Here is an 18,985-nt window from a genome sequence, read left to right as displayed (position 1 = left end):
GAAAAGAGATGAAGATTTCTGTTTGTATGAGGAAAATGATTTTAGCACCGTAACTAAAATCCATGGCTGTTCCACACAGGACTGTTGAGAGCAATTAACTTCAGTTGGGGGAACAGTGTGCAGTCTCTTACTGCTTGAGGTATGACACATTCTAACAAGACGATGTAATGCTGGAAGCTGTCATTTTCCCTATGGGATCCGGTAAGCCATGTTTATTAAGATAGTAAATAAGGGCTTCACAAGGGCTTATTAAGACTGTAGACTTTTTCTGGGCTAAATCGATTCATTATTAACAACATATTTAGCCTTGAGGAATCATTTATTCTGGGTATTTTGATATGATTATATCGGCAGGCACTGTTTTTGACACCTTATTCTTTAGGGGCTTTCCCTAATCATAGTCAGAGCCTCATTTTCGCGCCGGTATGGCGCACTTGTTTTTGAGGACAGCATGGCATGCAGCTGCATGTGTGTGGAGCTCTGATACATAGAAAGGTCTTTCTGAAGGCATCATTTGGTATCGTATTCCCCTTTGGGCTTGGTTGGGTCTCAGCAAAGCAGATTCCAGGGACTGTAAAGGGGTTAAATATAAAAACGGCTCCGGTTCCGTTATTTTAAGGGTTAAAGCTTCCAAATTTGGTGTGCAATACTTTTAAGGCTTTAAGACACTGTGGTGAAATTTTGGTGAATTTTGAACAATTCCTTCATACTTTTTCGCAATTGCAGTAATAAAGTGTGTTTAGTTTAAAATTTAAAGTGACAGTAACGGTTTTATTTTAAAACGTTTTTTGTGCTTTGTTATCAAGTTTATGCCTGTTTAACATGTCTGAACTACCAGATAGATTGTGTTCTGACTGTGGGGAAACCAAGGTTCCTTCTCATTTAACTATATGTATTTTATGTCATAAAAAAATTTAGTAAAAATGATGCCCAAGATGATTCCTCAAGTGAGGGGAGTAAGCATGGTACTGCATCATCCCCTCCTTCGTCTACACCAGTCTTGCCCATACAGGAGGCCCCTAGTACATCTAGTGCGCCAATACTCCTTACTATGCAACATTTAACGGCTGTAATGGATAATTCTATCAAAAACATTTTAGCCAATATGCCCACTTATCAGTGAAAGCGCGACTGCTCTGTTTTAGAAAATTCTGTAGAGCATGAGAACGCTGATGATATGGTTTCTGAAGGGCCCCTACACCAGTCTGAGGGGGCCAGGGAGGTTTTGTCTGAGGGAGAAATTTCAGATTCAGGAAACATTTCTCAACAAGCTGAACCTGATGTGATTACTTTTAAATTTAAGTTGGAACATCTCCGCGCTCTGCTTAAGGAGGTGTTATCCAATTTGGATGATTGTGATTATCTGGTCATTCCAGAACCACTATGTAAAATGGAAAAGTTCTTAGAGGCCCCGGGGCCCCCCGAAGCTTTTCCTATATCCAAGCGGGTGGCGTACATTGTTAGTACAGAATGGGACAGGCCCGGTATACCTTTAGTACCTCCCCCCATATTTATAAAATTGTTTTCCTATAGTCGACACCAGAAAGGACTGATGGCAGACAGTCCCCAAGGTCGAGGGGGCGGTTTCTACTCTACACAAGCGCGCCACTATACCCATAGAAGATAGTTGTGCTTTCCAAGATCCTATGGATAAAAAATTAGAAGGTCTGCTAAAGATGTTTGTTCAGCAAGGTTCCCTTCTACAACCAATTGCATGCATTGTCCCTGTCACTGCAGCCGCGTGTTTCTAGTTTGATGAGCTAGGAAAGGCGATTATTAGTAATTCTTCTTCTTATGAGGAGATTATGGACAGAATTCGTGCTCTTAAATTGGCTAATTCTTTCACCCTAGACGCCACCTTGCAATTGGCTAGGTTCGCGGCGAAAAAATTCTGGGTTTGCTATTGTGGCGCAGAGCGCTTTGGTTAAAATCTTGGGCAGCGGATGCGTCTTCCAAGAACAAATTGCTTGACATTCCTTTCAAGGGGAAAACACTCTTTGGCCCTGACTTGAAAGAGATTATCTCTGATATCACTGGGGGCAAGGGCCACGCCCTTCCTCAGGATAGGTCTTTTCAAGACCAAAAATAAACCTAAGTTTCGTCCCTTTCGCAGAAACGGATCAGCCCCAAGGGCTACGTCCTCTAAGCAGGAAGGTAATACTTCTCAAGCCAATCCAGCCTGGAGACCTATGCAAGGCTGGAACAAAGGAAAGCAGGCCAGGAAACCTGCCACTGCTACCAAGACAGCATGAAATGCGGGCCCCCGATCCGGGACCGGATCTGGTGGGGGGCAGACTCTCTCTCTTCGCTCAGGCTGGGGCAAGAGATGTTCTGGACCCTTGGGCGCTAGAAATAGTCTCCCAAGGTTATTCTCTGGAGTTCAAGGGGCTTCCTCCAAGGGGGAGGTTCCACAGGTCTCAGTTGTCTTCAGACCACATAAGAAGACAGGCATTCTTACATTGGGTAGAAGACCTGCTAAAAATGGGAGTGATTCATCCTGTTCCATTAGGAGAACAAGGGATGGGGTTCTACTCCAATCTGTTCATAGTTCCCAAAAAAGAGGGAACGTTCAGACCAATCTTAGATCTCAAGATCTTGAACAAGTTTCTCAAGGTTCCATCGTTCAAGATGGAAACCATTCGAACACTTCTTCCTTCCATCCAGGAAGGTCAATTCATGACCAAGGTGGATTTCAAGGATGCGTATCTACATATTCCTATCCACAAGGAACATCATCGGTTCCTAAGGTTTGAATTCCTGGACAAGCATTTCCAGTTCGTGGCGTTTTCTTTCGGATTAGCCACTGCTCCTAGGATTTTCTCATAGGTACTAGGGTCCCTTCTGGCGGTGCTAAGACCAAGGGGCATTGCTGTAGTACCTTACTTGGACGACATTCTGATTCGAGCGTCGTCCCTTCCTCAAGTAAAGGCTCACACGGACATTGTCCTGGCCTTTCTCAGATCTCACGGATGGAAAGTGAACGTGGAAAAGAGTTCTCTATCTCCGTCAACGAGGGTTCCCTTCTTGGGAACTATAATAGACTCCTTAGAAATGAGGATTTTTCTGACAGAAGCCAGAAAAACAAAACTTCTAGACTCTTGTCGGATACTTCATTCCGTTCCTCTTCCTTCCATAGCGCAGTGCATGGAAGTGATAGGTTTGATGGTAGCGGCAATGGACATAGTTCCTTTTGTGCGCATTCATCTAAGACCATTACAACTGTTCCTGCTCAGTCAGTGGAATGGGGACTATTCAGACTTGTCTCCGAAGATACAAGTAAATCAGAGGACCAGAGACTCATTCCGTTGGTGGCTGTCCCTGGACAACCTGTCACAAGGGATGACCTTCCGCAGACCAGAGTGGGTCATTGTCACGACCGACGCCAGTCTGATGGGCTGGGGCGCGGTCTGGGGATCCCTGAAAGCTCAGGGTCTTTGGTCTCGGGTAGAATCTCTTCTACCGATAAATATTCTGGAACTGAGAGCGATATTCAATGCTCTCAAAGCTTGGCCTCAGCTAGCGAGGGCCAAGTTCATACATCAACCATCAGGGGGGAACAAGGAGTTCCCTAGCGATGGAAGAAGTGACCAAAATCATTCTATGGGCGGAGTCTCACTCCTGCCACCTGTCTGCTATCCACATCCCAGGAGTGGAAAATTGGGAAGCGGATTTTCTGAGTCGTCAGACATTGCATCCGGGGGAGTGGGAACTCCATCCGGAAATCTTTGCCCAAGTCACTCAACCGTGGGGCATTCCAGACATGGATCTGATGGCCTCTCGTCAGAACTTCAGAGTTCCTTACTACGGGTACAGATCCAGGGATCCCAAGGCGGCTCTAGTGGATGCACTAGTAGCACCTTGGACCTTCAAACTAGCTTATGTGTTCCCGCCGTTTCCTCTCATCCCCAGGCTGGTAGCCAGGATCAATCAGGAGAGGGCGTCGGTGATTTTGATAGCTCCTGCGTGGCCACGCAGGACTTGGTATGCAGATCTGGTGAATATGTCATCGGCTCCACCATGGAAGCTACCTTTGAGACGAGACCTTCTTGTTCTAGGTCCGTTCGACCCACTCCAGCTGACTGCTTGGAGATTGAACGCTTGATCTTATCAAAGCGAGGGTTCTCAGATTCTGTTATTAATACTCTTGTTCAGGCCTGAAAGCCTGTAACCAGAAAATTACCACATAATTTGGTATATCTGTTGGTGTGAATCTGCAGGATTCCCTTGGGACAAGGTTAAGATTCCTAAGAGTCTATCCTTCCTTCGAGAAGGATAGGAAAAAGGATTATCTGCAAGTTCCTTGATGGGACAGATTTCTGCCTTGTCTGTGTTACTTCACAAAAAGCTGGCAGCTGTGCCAGATGTTCTAGCCTTTGTTCAGGCTCTGGTTAGAATCAAGCCTGTTTACAAAATTTTGACTCCTCCTTGGAGTCTCAACCTAGTTCTTTCAGTTCTTCAGGGGGTTCCGTTTGAACCCTTACATTCCGTTGATATTAAGTTATTATCTTGGAAAGTTTTGTTTTTGGTTGCAATTTCTTCTGCTAGAAGAGTTTCAGAATTATCTGCTCTGCAGTGTTCTTCTCCTTATCTGGTGTTCCATGCAGATAAGGTGGTTTTGCGTACTAAACCTGGTTTTCTTCCAAAAGTTGTTTCTAACAAAGACATTAACCAGGAGATAGTTGTGCCTTCTTTGTGTCCTAATCCAGTTTCAAAGAAGGAACGTTTGTTGCACAACTTGGATGTAGTTCGTGCTCTCAAATTTTACTTAGCAGCTACTAAGGTTTTCAGACAAACTTTGTCTTTGTTTGTTGTTTATTCTGGTAAACGGAGAGGTCAAAAAGCAACTTCTACCTCTCTCTCCTTCTGGATTAAAAGCATTATCCGATTGGCTTATGAGACTGCCGGACGGCAGCCTCCTGAAAGAATCACAGCTCACTCCACTAGGGCTGTGGCTTCCACATGGGCCTTCAAGAACGAGGCTTCTGTTGATCAGATATGTAAGGCAGCGACTTGGTCTTCACTGCACACTTTTTCTAAATTTTACAAATTTGATACTTTTGCTTCTTCTGAGGCTATTTTTGGGAGAAAGGTTTTGCAAGCCGTGGTGCCTTCCATTTAGGTGACCTGATTTGCTCCCTCCCTTCATCCGTGTCCTAAAGCTTTGGTATTGGTTCCCACAAGTAAGGATGACGCCGTGGACCGGACACACCTATGTTGGAGAAAACAGAATTTATGTTTACCTGATAAATTACTTTCTCCAACGGTGTGTCCGGTCCACGGCCCGCCCTGGTTTTTTTAATCAGGTCTGATAATTTATTTTCTTTAACTACAGTCACCACGGTAACATATGGTTTCTCCTATGCAAATATTCCTCCTTAACGTCGGTCGAATGACTGGGGTAGGCGGAGCCTAGGAGGGATCATGTGACCAGCTTTGCTGGGCTCTTTGCCATTTCCTGTTGGGGAAGAGAATATCCCACAAGTAAGGATGACGCCGTGGACCGGACACACCGTTGGAGAAAGTAATTTATCAGGTAAACATAAATTCTGTTTTCTTTCCTATGGCATGGAGAGTCCACAAATTCATTCCAATTACTAGGGGGAATTCAACTCTTGGCCAGCAGGAGGAGGCAAAAAGCACCCCAGCAGAGCTGTTAAGTGTCACTTCCCTTACCCATAACCCCCAGTCATTCTCTATGCCTCTCTCAAGGGTGGATGTGCGAAGATTGTGTCTGTAGATATGTAATCCTTTTATGGGTACTTTTCCCTGCAAGCAAGGATTGGGGCTATGCTGTGTCCATGTCAATTTCTTTAGTAAGAGTAATGGTGGCTATTAGTAGTTAGAAAGCGGCAAAGTAGTCTTTGCTTTATTTTTAACATTATTGCTACCCCTTTATAGAAAGCCAGGGTTGGTTGTCTGTTCTTTCTTTTTCTTAAGGTCCCTGCCAGAGATTGGAGTATCTGTCAAACCTAAAACTGTTTCTGCCCTGTAGCTGGATCTACAGGTCACTGGCAGGATGAAGATTGCTTCTGTCAGACCTGAATCGGGTGAGAAGACTGCATGGCGCAGACGAAGACTTCTAAACATGAGTCCCTGTATCCCTGCCCCCATGGCTTGCGGTCAAAAGGGGTTTTACTGTTGGTTAGGGATTTTTCATATCTTTTGCTGGGTATCCTCCAGTGGGGGTGGGCAATGAGATGAGGTGACATTGTGGGCACTTTAATCATGGACTTCTGGTAAAGGTTTTAAGCATTCAGTGCTGATGCGCTCCCTCTCAGCAGCGGTGGCTCTAGGGTTTTATATAGTATGACCGGAGGCCACCGCTCGTTAGCATAAATGTACACTGCAGTACCTAGATCGGTACTTTCTAAATATTCTTTTAGGCCTAAGAATAGACTTGTTCTGTTTTTTACAGCACGCAGCTTGGGATGCCATTTTATGTGTGTGGCGCAGCTCCGGTCCAGTCCATCTTTTCCCGCCTCTAGCAGTGTACATTTGTATGGTGGGGCAAATCCTGTTACTAGTAGGGAAGATGATTTTTCGCTAATTAGACATGGGGTTATGCCTAAATTATTAGTACCTCCCTGTCTAACGCTATTTGCTGGACCCCTGTGATCTAAGTGAGACCTGTCCTACTGAGAGGTAGGATTGCGGCTTTGCCGTTAGTCCTACTCTCTTTTCTGCTCTATCCCTCTCGTGAAGAGGGATATTAATTTAGGAGGACTTAGTGGTCTGGAAGTATTTGATGTCCAGCGGTTAAGTTTGCGGCAGGCAGTATTGACATGCTCCTTAAACCAGGAGCAGACCACTCATTTAGCAGAGATTTTCAGCTGCCCAAAAAGGTGAGATTTTATGTGTGATCTGACGTCGGGGGGGGGGTTAATCTTCCCGGCAGGATTGTTTTGGCGCAATCTCACTTTCTTCTATGGCGAGTCATGGGCCTTATATCTCACAGAGTACAGGGAGTGCAGAATTATTAGGCAAGTTGTATTTTTGAGGATTCATTTTATTATTGAACAACAACCATGTTCTCAATGAACCCAAAAAACTCATTAATATCAAAGCTGAATAGTTTTGGAAGTAGTTTTTAGTTTGTTTTTAGTTATAGCTATTTTAGGGGGATATCTGTGTGTGCAGGTGACTATTACTGTGCATAATTATTAGGCAACTTAACAAAAAACAAATATATACCCATTTCAATTATTTATTTTTACCAGTGAAACCAATATAACAACTCAACATTCACAAATATACATTTCTGACATTCAAAAACAAAACAAAAACAAATCAGTGACCAATATAGCCACCTTTCTTTGCAAGGACACTCAAAAGCCTGCCATCCATGGATTATGTCAGTGTTTTGATCTGTTCACCATCAACATTGCGTGCAGCAGCAACCACAGCCTCCCAGACACTGTTCAGAGAGGTGTACTGTTTTCCCTCCTTGGAAATCTCACATTTGATGATGGACCACAGGTTCTCAATGGGGTTCAGATCAGGTGAACAAGGAGGCCATGTCATTAGATTTTCTTCTTCTACCCTTTCTTGCCAGCCACGCTGTGGAGTACTTGGACGCGTGTGATGGAGCATTGTCCTTCATGAAAATCATGTTTTTCTTGAAGGATGCAGACTTCTTCCTGTACCACTGCTTGAAGAAGGTGTCTTCCAGAAACTGGCAGTAGGACTGGGAGTTGAGCTTGACTCCATCCTCAACCTGAAAAGGCCCCACAAGCTAATCTTTGATGATACCAGCCCAAACCAGTACTCCACCTCCACCTTGCTGGCGTCTGAGTCGGACTGGAGCTCTCTGCCCTTTACCAATCCAGCCACGGGCTCATCCATCTGGCCCATCAAGACTCACTCTTATTTCATCAGTCCATAAAACCTTAGAAAAATCAGTCTTGAGATATTTCTTGGCCCAGTCTTGACGTTTCAGCTTGTGTGTCTTGTTCAGTGGTGGTCGTCTTTCAGCCTTTCTTACCTTGGCCATGTCTCTGAGTATTGCACACCTTGTGCTTTTGGGCACTCCAGTGATGTTGCAGCTCTGAAATATGGTCAAACTGGTGGCAAGTGGCATCTTGGCAGCTGCACGCTTGACTTTTCTCAGTTCATGGGCAGTTATTTTGCGCCTTGGTTTTTCCACACGCTTCTTGCGACCCTGTTGACTATTTTGAATGAAACGCTTGATTGTTCGATGATCACGCTTCAGAAGCTTTGCAATTTTAAGAGTGCTGCATCCCTCTGCAAGATATCTCACTATTTTTGACTTTTCTGAGCCTGTCAAGTCCTTCTTTTGACCCATTTTGCCAAAGGAAAGGAAGTTGCCTAATAATTATGCACACCTGATATAGGGTGTTGATGTCATTAGACCACACCCCTTCTCATTACAGAGATGCACATCACCTAATATGCTTAATTGGTAGTAGGCTTTCGAGCCTATACAGCTTGGAGTAAGACAACATGCATAAAGAGGATGATGTGGTCAAAATACTCATTTGCCTAATAATTCTGCACTCCCTGTATATCAGGTTGTGCTATACAATGGATATTGCGGACTAAGGTAGTATAGATGATATATTCACCTTAGGGAAGAACTCTAAGCTGCTTCAGAAGAATTTGGATTTGATTCCATAGGGAATATGTATATTCTATTTATACATTTTTTGGTACTAATTATCTTGCTGTTAGATTACATACCATGAACTGTTTAGTTCTGTTATTTAGAACTTTTTCCCCTATTCCGTTGTGATTCCCTGGTATTGTCTGCCATCTAGTGGCAGTTTAATGTATTTATACAGCTAAGTTATAAAGAAGACCATTTTATTATCCTTCTTTAAAGGGATACTAAACCCACATTTTTTTTCTTTCATGATTCAGATAGAGCATGCAATTTTAAGCAGCTTTCTAATTTACTTCTATTATCAATTTTTCTTTGTTCTCTTGCTATCTTTATTTGAAGAAGCAGGAATTTAAGCTTTGGAGCCGGCCCATTTTAGGTTGAGAACCTGGGCTGTGCTTGCTGATTGGATGGCTAAATGCAGGCACCAATCAACAAGCCCTATCCAGGGTACTGAACACAAAATAGGCCGGCTCCAAAGCTTTAATTCCTGCCTTTTCAAATAAATATAGCAAGAGAACGAAGAAAAATTGATAATAGGAGTAAATTAGAAAGTTGATTAAAATTGCATGCTCTATCCGAATCATAAATGAAAAAAATTGGGTTTACTATCCCTTTGAAAATGTTAATGTTTGATGCTTCTGAAGGATGTATCTTTATATATCATATAGCATAATCCTCTGAGGGATTTCATTTTATGATGTTCATCTAACTATTTATACGTTGAAAATTCCCCTTGCTAAGATTTTCAACTTTTATTTTTCTGAGGGATATTACTTAATGATGTTCATCTGCCTATTTATAGGTTGCATTTTATCCTTTGTGGGATTTAAATTTATGATATCTAAAAAAAATCTAAATATTTTTATGTTGAGATTTCCCCTTCTTTAAGGTTTTCAACTTGTATTCCTCTAAGGGATACTACTTAATGATGTACATCTATCTACTTATATATTGAGATTAACCTTTTTCTAAGATTTTCAACTTTTTATTCCTTTGAGGGATATTACTAAAAGCTTCTGATATGTTAATTTTGATATATTCTAAGTGTATGTGCGCTGTTTTTTCATTCTCTTTCATAGTGTAGAGATCTGCAGCTAAGACTATGTCAGCATCTTTGGTCTTAGGTAATATTCAGTGTTATAACACTAATATGACTGACCTTTTTTTTCATAATCTCTTCCATATAAGGGATTCTGAAATGTCTGTGACATTTTTTTTTTGTCCAAGATTTTATATATTCGTTCCTTTTGTAGTTTCAAGGGACATAAGTCTTCCTTTTTCTTTTCCAAACCGGAGCATTCATGACTTCATGGAGATCTGGTTAACCTTGGAATAAAGGGAAGCAATCCAAGAGATCTTGCTCTGATCTAAATCAGCTTGAAGGGGCCGCCCCTGATCCTATATTAGTTCAGGTAGTGGGCAGTCTTCCTTTTTACGACAGGCTGGATCCACAATGTCCCAGATTCCGGTGCTGTGGAAATAGTATCCCAGTGATACAGGATAGGGTTCAAGTCTTGTCCCCCTTGGGGCAGATTTTTCCTGTCTAGGTTATCTGCTATCCAGGTTAAGAAAGAGGCCTTCTTTAACTGCATAAAGGATCTATCTTCTTTGGAGTAATTGTTCCAGTTTCCGTGGCGGAACAGGGTCTAGGATTTATTCAATCTTTTTTTGTGATTTCCACAAACCTGTATTGGACCTTAGGTGTCTCAAATTAGTTTAGTTCTACCCTTGATTCAGGAGGTTCAGTTCATAACTTCTATAGGCCTGAAGGACGCATATCTTCATGCTTCTATTTGCAGGGAAAATCACATTTCCTGCGGTTTATTTTTCAGTTTATTGTCCTTCCCTTTGTCCTTGCTACAGTTCACAAAGGTTCTAGGGGCCTTTTCGGCGGTGGTCTGTTTTCATTGAATAATGAATGGTGGCTCCTTACCTGGACGACTTCTTTGTCCAGGCGCCATCTTTTTAGTTAAAAAGATCTCATTCTGAGATGCTGTTGTTAATTTTACATCCCCACGGGTGGAGAGTAAATCTGGAGAAGGTTCCCTGGCGTCACTCACCTGGATGTGTTCGTAGGAACTTTTAAAGTCTCTCGGTACCTGAAGTTTTTTCTGACAGATATCAGAAAATCCAAACGTTTTCCTTCTTTCTTTTCACTTCTGTCCTCTATCATTGCATCTGTGGCTCGGTATATGGAAGTAATTGGTCTAATGGTTGCTTCCATGGACATTATCCCCTTTGCTGGTTTTCATCAGAACTTTTCAGTTAGGCATTCTCAGATTATGGAATTAAGTCCACTTGGATCTCTCTTAGTGGATTGCTCTAGTCCCCTTTACAAGAGATTCGCTATCTTGGAGAATGTCACAGGACCATCTATCTTAAGGTTTTTGCTTTTTGAGAACATCATGGGTGATTGTAACCTCAGGTGCCAGCCTGTCGGGCTGGGGAGCAGTTTGGTATTCTTTACGGCTCAGGGCCTTTGGGCTCGAGAGGAGCCTTCTCTTCCCATTAACATCCTAGAGTTGAGAGCTCTAACAGCCGGACCTCATCTAGGATTGTTCCGTTTTTTTAGATTAAAATCAGACATCTTCTCTTTGGTGGCGTACTTTAACCACCAGAGAGTTTGTTAGCTATGTCAGAGATGTCTCACATTTTCAAGTGGGCGGAGTCTCCCGTTTGTCTCCTCTCTACTATCCATATCCCAAGGGTGGTCAACTGGGAGGCAGATTTTCTGAGCAGGCAGACCTTTCATTCCGAGGAGTGGGTTCTCCTCCCGGAGGTATTTTCAATGATATCCCTCAGGTGGGGGTTTCCAGAATTGCATCTGTTGACGTTGAACCCTGGGAGGGTTCTGAATCTCTGTACTGACTCTAGCTAAGCTTTAAAGCTGTGTATACAGCAATGCTATGGTGTATAGGGGAGTCTGCCAAATAGCAGACTTGAAGTTAAAGAGTGAGTCATTGTGAATTTCATTTGCATTTCTTTTAACGCCACGCTTCCTACATACGGTTCAGGTTTCGGAGATCCACAAGCCGATTTGATCAACGCTCTGGCGGTGACTTTCAACTTCAGTTTAACATATGTTCCTTTCGTTTGTTTTACTTGAGTTATTGCTCGCATCAAGTAATAGAGGGCATCTGTGTTTCTGATAGTTCCTGCTTGGCCTCGCAGGACCTGGTTTGCGGATCCGGTAGAGAAGTAATTTCTTTCTCCTTGAAGGTTGCATTTGAGGAAGGACCTTCTACTTCAGGGTCCTTTTTCTCCTCTCAAATCTGGTTTCTCTAATGCTGGCTACTTGGAGATTGAACGTCTAGGTTTAACTAGGCGGGGGTTTTCTGAGAAGGTCATTGTTACCATGCTTCAGGCTCATAAACCTGTTGCTCGCAACCATCAGGTATAGCGTAAATGCCTTTATTGGTTTGATTTGAGGGGTTTCTCTTAGAGCCGGGTAAAAGTACCTCAAATTTTGTCTCTTCTTCAGGTTGGCCTGGAGAAAGGTTTATTAGTCAGATTTCTGCTCTGTCTAGTCTTTTGCACAAATGTCTGGCAGTTCTGCTAGATGTTCAATCTTTTGTTCAGGCCTTAGTCAGAATTAGGCCTGTGTTTTATCCTGTTGCTCCTCGTTGGAGCCTTGATCTTTTTTCTTAAAGTTCTGCATCAGGCTCTGTTCGAGCCTATGCATACAGTTGATATTCAATTTGGTTTATTCTTGCTATTTCGTCTGCTTACAGAGTTTCAAAGCTTTCAAAATTACAGTGTGATCCACTTACCTTATTTTGACAGATAAGACGGTTTTCATACTAAGTGGGGGTTTTCCAAAGGTAGTTTCAAATCTCAATATTAATCAGTCAATTGTTGTTCCTTCTTTTGTCCTTATCCTTCTTCTCAGAAGAAACACCTGTTACAAATTCTGGATCTTGTGCATGCTCTGAAGGTCTTCCTTCAAGGGACTAAGGATTTTCAAAAATCTTCTGTCCTGTTCGTTGTTTGCTCTGGTAAGCGTAAGTATCAGAAGTCTACTTCTCTTTCTCTTTGGTAGAGAAGTGTTATCCGGTTAGCTTATGAGACAGCTGGACATCAACCTCCTGAGAGAATTACGGCTCATTCCACTAGGGCTGTCTCTTCTTCCTGGGCTTTCAATAATGAAGCTTCTGTTGAACAATTCTGCAAGGCAGCCGCTGGGTCCTCATTGCATACTTTTCCAAATTCTACAAATATTATGCTTTTGCCTCGGCTGAGGCTTCCTTTGGGAGACAAGTTCTTCAAGCGGTGGTGCCTTCTGTTTAGGTAAGCCTGTCTTGTTCTCCCTCCCTTTCATTCTGTGTCCTCTAGCTTGGGTATTGGTTCTCACTAGTAATTGGAATGAATTTGTGGACTCTCCATGCCATAGGAAAGAAAACAAAATGTATGCTTACTTGATAAATTTATTTATTTCCAGGCATGGAGAGTCCACAACCCGCCCTAATTTACTTTTATGGCACCTCTCTATACCCTTGTGTTATCTTCTTTTTCCATTTCCCTTTGGCCAAATGACTGGGGGTTATGGTTAAGTGAAGTGACACTTAACAGCTCTGCTGGGGTGCTCTTTGCCTCCTCCTGCTGGCCAGGAGTTGAATTCCCACTTGTCTCTTCTTCCTGGGCTTTCAATAATGAAGCTTCTGTTGAACAATTCTGCAAGGCAGCCGCTGGGTCCTCATTGCATACTTTTCCAAATTCTACAAATATTATGCTTTTGCCTCGGCTGAGGCTTCCTTTGGGAGACAAGTTCTTCAAGCGGTGGTGCCTTCTGTTTAGGTAAGCCTGTCTTGTTCTCCCTCCCTTTCATTCTGTGTCCTCTAGCTTGGGTATTGGTTCTCACTAGTAATTGGAATGAATTTGTGGACTCTCCATGCCATAGGAAAGAAAACAAAATGTATGCTTACTTGATAAATTTATTTATTTCCAGGCATGGAGAGTCCACAACCCGCCCTAATTTACTTTTATGGCACCTCTCTATACCCTTGTGTTATCTTCTTTTTCCATTTCCCTTTGGCCAAATGACTGGGGGTTATGGTTAAGTGAAGTGACACTTAACAGCTCTGCTGGGGTGCTCTTTGCCTCCTCCTGCTGGCCAGGAGTTGAATTCCCACTTGTAATTGGAATTCATTTGTGGACTCTCCATGCCTGGAAAGAAATACATTTATCTGATAAGCATCAATTTTGTTTTATGCTTACCTGATAAATTAATTTATTTCATGGTGGTGAGAGTCCATGAGACCCCACCCTTATGTTTTGTTAGGGTTAAATTTTTTCTTTAGCACATCTTTTTTTTTTTCCCCTTCTCCTTTTTGGCTCTTATTCCTTTTTCTTACCTCACTTTGCTTGGCTGTACATTAGACTAAGGTATGTGTGAGATGGGAGGGGTTTTATAGATCTCTTGGGGTTTGGAAATCTTTGCCGCCTCCTAGTGGTAGAGAAGAGCCATTCCCAGTAGTAATCGATCATAGACTCTCACCACAATGAAAGAAATGAATTTTTCAGGTAAGCATAAAATATATTTTTGCTGTGTAAAGTAAATGCATTATTATGTTTTAAAGGGACACTCAAGTCAAAATGAAACTTTCATTTTTCAGATAGAGCATGCAATTTTACAACTTTCCAAATGACTTCCATTAAAAAAAAGTGTACAGTCTTTTTATATTTAAACTTTTTGAGTCACAGAATAAGCGTATATGCATTTGTGATTGGCTGATGGCTGTCACATGGTACAGGGGGAGTGGAAATAGACATAACTTTTAAAATTGTCAGGAAAAAAAATCTATTCATTTGAAGTTCAGACTAAGTGCTATTGCATTGTTTTGTTATCTTGCATTTGTTTATTATGCAAATCTTCTGTGTTGACTGGTCCTTTAATGAAGCTTTAATCTAATACCACACTGAGACACACTAGTTAAGTGGAACTATATTATGGTCAAGTGTTCGAGGAGGTATAATTTTATTTATATATGTGTGTGTTTTTGTGTGTGCAATTTACCTATACCCTGTGCTGTACACAGTTATATATTAGTATATTTAATGGTAGATGATAATAGTCCATTGAATAGTATGTGTCAGCCCCTGAAAGTGTACCACACTTGCCAAATGAGGTTTTAACAGTCCATAAAACAGTGGGATTAATGCTTAATCCAGTTATGCAGAGCTAATAAAAGACCAACTGTTTGTGAAGAACCATAGACTTTGTCCACTCCTACTCTATGTCACAAACAAACTTATTAGCGTAGCAGTCATCTGGAAAACTGAGCCTGAAGCCAGCCACTAATTAGTCACCCCTGATATCCGATTCAACGCCTTAGTCCGGACACACTTGTAACATGAATTTACCCACCGGTGTGTGGTACTTGTCATCCACTGTACATAGCTAGAGGTATCCTTATTGAAGTAAAGGCTGATGGGGGATAAAACAAAACAAACAGTGGCTGATGGTTGGAAATCTGTATATAGGAAAAATGTCACTTTAGGCAATGTCCCTTTTCCAAGTCTTTTGAAATCAGGTGCATCTGGAAGCTCTTGGTTACATTTCAATGTTAAATTTAGATGTGGGAATAGGAGGTCCAAATTGTGTGACTACGTAAGTGTTACTAATGACTTCCATTCATGTGTCACAAAAGAATTTTTAGAGACCAGGGGTTGTGTAAATTGTACCAGTACATGCACCAATTGTTCCTGACCATATGTGGGGAGAATGACCCATGAGGTGAGTACACATGTGATAGAGCACCTGTCTTTCATCACATGGGATGTTACATGTTCAGCCCTATCCATGCACTAAAAAGAAGTTCATCAAAAAAAAGTTTGTTCCTTTAAATGGCGTGCTATTGAACAGATATAGAGATCCCCTAGTCGAACTTTGCTTCGCTGCCTGCTTTCTTCTCTCAAGTCCATGGTGGAGGCGGGGCTACTATCCGTCACACTTGAAGGGCCGTGTTCCTGTTCCACGACGTAGATTCCGATAAGATTGTTTCATTTTACTTCTTCATGAATGTACTGTAACTCATTTGTTCCTGCAAACTCACATGAAAGCTAAGGGTCTCAATGAGACGCCTTTAAGTGCATTGGAATCAAGGGTTAATATCTCCTGAGGGGGACTATTGAACAGGGGGTGTTTTAATCATGTTTGTTATGTGATTTACTCTGCTTATGTGTAGTATTTACTGGGTTTGTGGCTTAGAACATAACGGCCTGTTGAAGTGACGCGAACTTACAGTCGGGCGTGCTTTTTGTTGGACTGTACGGTTCACCTTGTGACCGAGTGTGTTTACGTTCTGGTCTTCCATTTCCGCATTCCTGACTGTGTGGCGATGGAAAATTTTAGTCCGCTAGTGTCTGGTACATAGGAGGTGGTGAGTGTCCCAACCATTGTGGGTGTCAGGTGTCGTTCAAATTGTTTTATATATAGTCCATTTTTGGGTATCCTTGAGCCAGTTATGGCGGATACTGTCCTCTGAGAGGTGAGTTCCCTACTGTTTTCTACTACTACACATGCGGGTAACCCAAGTTATGGGTTTCCCTCCTCGGAGGGTGGATAGTTTCCCCCGGAGGTTGTGGCACGTTTACGCTTTTACATACTTTTGGCGCTTGCGCGTCTGCAAAGTCCAGATGTTTGTTCGCAATTGTGCTCGTGCCCGATTGCCCCAGGTCCTTTGGCCTCTGGAGGGCATGAACATTCCCCTGCGGATGTAACTGTGCCTTAGTGTTATGCCTTTCATTACAGGCAGGATCGCCTTAGTGTTTTACTCAGACACGTTTTTGAGTCGCTTGGGGACCCTATCCTTCTTGGGTATGGGACTCATCAGTCTTCTCCTTCGAACGGCGCACCTTGTTAGACATGGGGGGATGAAGTAATCTCCTTCAGTCTCGTTATCGAGATCTTTCCCAGTGTTGTTGGAAAACAGGGTTTCCGTTCGGCTGGTCCTGCGGACCTTCTGTTCCTTTTGGGCGTTAACCCTCGGGGTTGCCTGTTGTTTTATTTATCCGGTTAGGATTAATTTTATTTTTCATAATATGTTTCCTGCGGGATCTTTTCTGGGATTGATACTCGCTGTTTACTTCTACGGAAATGTGGTTCGGGACACGTTAGTCCCTTGTTTGTCTGTTTTTCCTTACTTCCTCTCTGAGGGTGGATTTAGCCAGCTTGGCAGTTATGTCCCTGGTTGCAGGCTGGTCCTGCTTAGGTTGAGCTCTTCTGTCTCGTGACTTATCAGACAAGTGGCGCCTATTATACCTTGCTGGTCAGGTTAGGGTGCCGAGTGCTATTAACATTATTTAAGTTTGCTTTTCAAGTTTCCACTAAGCATTCTCAAGAGGATTTGCGGGTCCATGCGGCTCTCGGGATTGTTTCAGTCCTAAATAGCCGTTTCTCTGGTGACTGGGTCAGTGAATTTTGCTGTGTCACTTTCTGTTGCTTCTAATACCCTTGGAACATAGAGTATTTTTTCCCACGTGGTGGGAAAATTAGAGGGTTTAGCGCCTCTTTTCCGCCGGTCAGGGCTGTGTTGCTTAGGGATTTGTCCTTTTTGGACTTGTTCCTTTAGTGGTTCTCTTCTTCATTGAGACCTCTTGGATTGTCAGTTTCTTCTTGTGGATGGGTCGCCTTCGGGAGTTGGTTGTTCCTTTTTCGGGACTTTAGACCGTGAGGTCTTTTTGGGCTCCGGTTAGGGGTCCTTCCCCGTTGTTGGGAATGCTCTGCATCTCCTTCTTGGGAATGGGATAGAAGAGGTCCTAGTGGTTTTCCACTCATATGGTTCAGGTATGGCCATCCCGGTGACATCCAAACCCATGTTTTCCTGTCCTCTGACTTTGAATCTGAGGTGACGTGGAGGGTTGATGTTGCTCTGTTCGGGTGACTTGTCCTCTCTGTTCCCCTTGTGTCTGGAGCTCGTGGCTAGCTGGACAGCTAGCTCAGCATTCTAATGCTCTGTGGCTACTCTGTACTATAACAAACCGAGGGTTGCTATTTCGATCCCGGCGAGGTCTACTCAGCCTTTCCGATGTGACAAGTAGGTTTTATAGACTGCGCTAACTAGGGGTATAAGCTAGTGAGTTCAAAGGGTCTTCCTCAAAAAATACCCAAATTTGTCTAGATGCAAAAGTTTTTGGAAGAACACACAAGCGCCAAAACGGCTAATACCCACAAAAATGGAAACAGTCCAATTTGATAAAAAATGATTTGTTTATTTATATATATGTGAAAACAAATTTAAAAAGAAATTTAAAAAGAAACAAGGTTTTTCTTATAAAACAATTAATCTTGATGCCCAAATAGAGACACTTTAAACATAGTCTGGTTGGCCAACCTAAGTGTTAAAATCTTGCAATAGTATCAAACTATCTAAAACGTTAGTCACTAATATATGAAATGTAAAAGCAGAATCAAAAATTATCACAAAGTATCAGTGTAAGCTAGATAGAGCATAGGGAAATTATAATCTTTCAGCAATATTCCGATTTTATGCTACTCAGCCTTTCCTCCTTTCGAGGTTGATAAAATGAGCAGCGCCTTGTGCTCCTTAAGGGGGGTTAGTCGCACTTTCAAGCATAATCATGTTAATGATGCTCTAGTGTCCTTTTATGGCCCTGGCTCTTTGTGTTGGGCTCCTGCAAGGGGTGGTCTCTTTCCTTTGGGTCGGGACTTGCAAAGGCTTCTTGCTCTTGTTATCTGGTTTATTCTGGATTTTTCCCTGGGAAATCTGCTTTTTTTTTTTTTTAAATCTGACGGGGAATTTATGTGCCTGGAAGATTGTTTAATCCAAACATTTGTGGGGAATGTTTGGATTTCTTCTTGTCCTGATTTTCCGGTTGTCGAGACTTTGGCTCTGCGTTTTCTCTTTGGGGATCCCACTGTGGGATGTTACCGAAACTTATGATCCTAGGACTGTCCTGGGGGTTCCAGTTTCCAGGGTACGTGGGCTTCGCCCTTGTTCTGGCTGTTCTGTTATACAACTTGGCCCGATTTATTGAGAGCCGGGACTCCTTGGGCCTTGTCTTTTGCCGAACGATACGGTTCGCCTTGGACAGCCAACTAATGTGACCTGATGGTGGGCTTTCCTGCCTAGCAAACGGAGGGTTTGGGGTTGCTCAGCTGTCACTTTTTCACCTGTTATGTGTGCACGCACAATGGTGTTTTATGGGGTTCTTCCATGTTCATTAGTGAAGTGGCCTTGTGTCCTCTCGGTTCTTCATACGACTTCCTGTTCTCTGGGCAGGTGTTTATAGACGCTCTCCTTTTCAGGGGGGCTCTTTGTCCTCCTTACGGAGGTGTGGTTCCCTTTTTGGGGGCCTCTCCTGTGTTCGGGAGGTTGGAACAGATGTTTATCTGGTTTGGGGACT

The 18,985-nt window shown here is 42.8% G+C and overlaps 1 protein-coding gene across 1 annotated transcript in view; it reads left to right on the top strand.

The window, feature by feature from the left end:
* RAD50 (RAD50 double strand break repair protein) overlaps positions 1 to 18,985 on the top strand; it is a 917,823-nt gene that overhangs the window by 759,587 nt on the left and 139,251 nt on the right. The gene's annotated exons all lie outside the window — the stretch shown is intronic.

This window comes from Bombina bombina, chromosome 6 (genome assembly GCF_027579735.1).
Source record: "Bombina bombina isolate aBomBom1 chromosome 6, aBomBom1.pri, whole genome shotgun sequence".
NCBI lineage: Eukaryota > Metazoa > Chordata > Amphibia > Anura > Bombinatoridae > Bombina > Bombina bombina.
The sequence above is the reverse complement of the archived record's forward strand: the minus strand, read 5'-3'. Positions and strand labels throughout refer to the sequence as shown.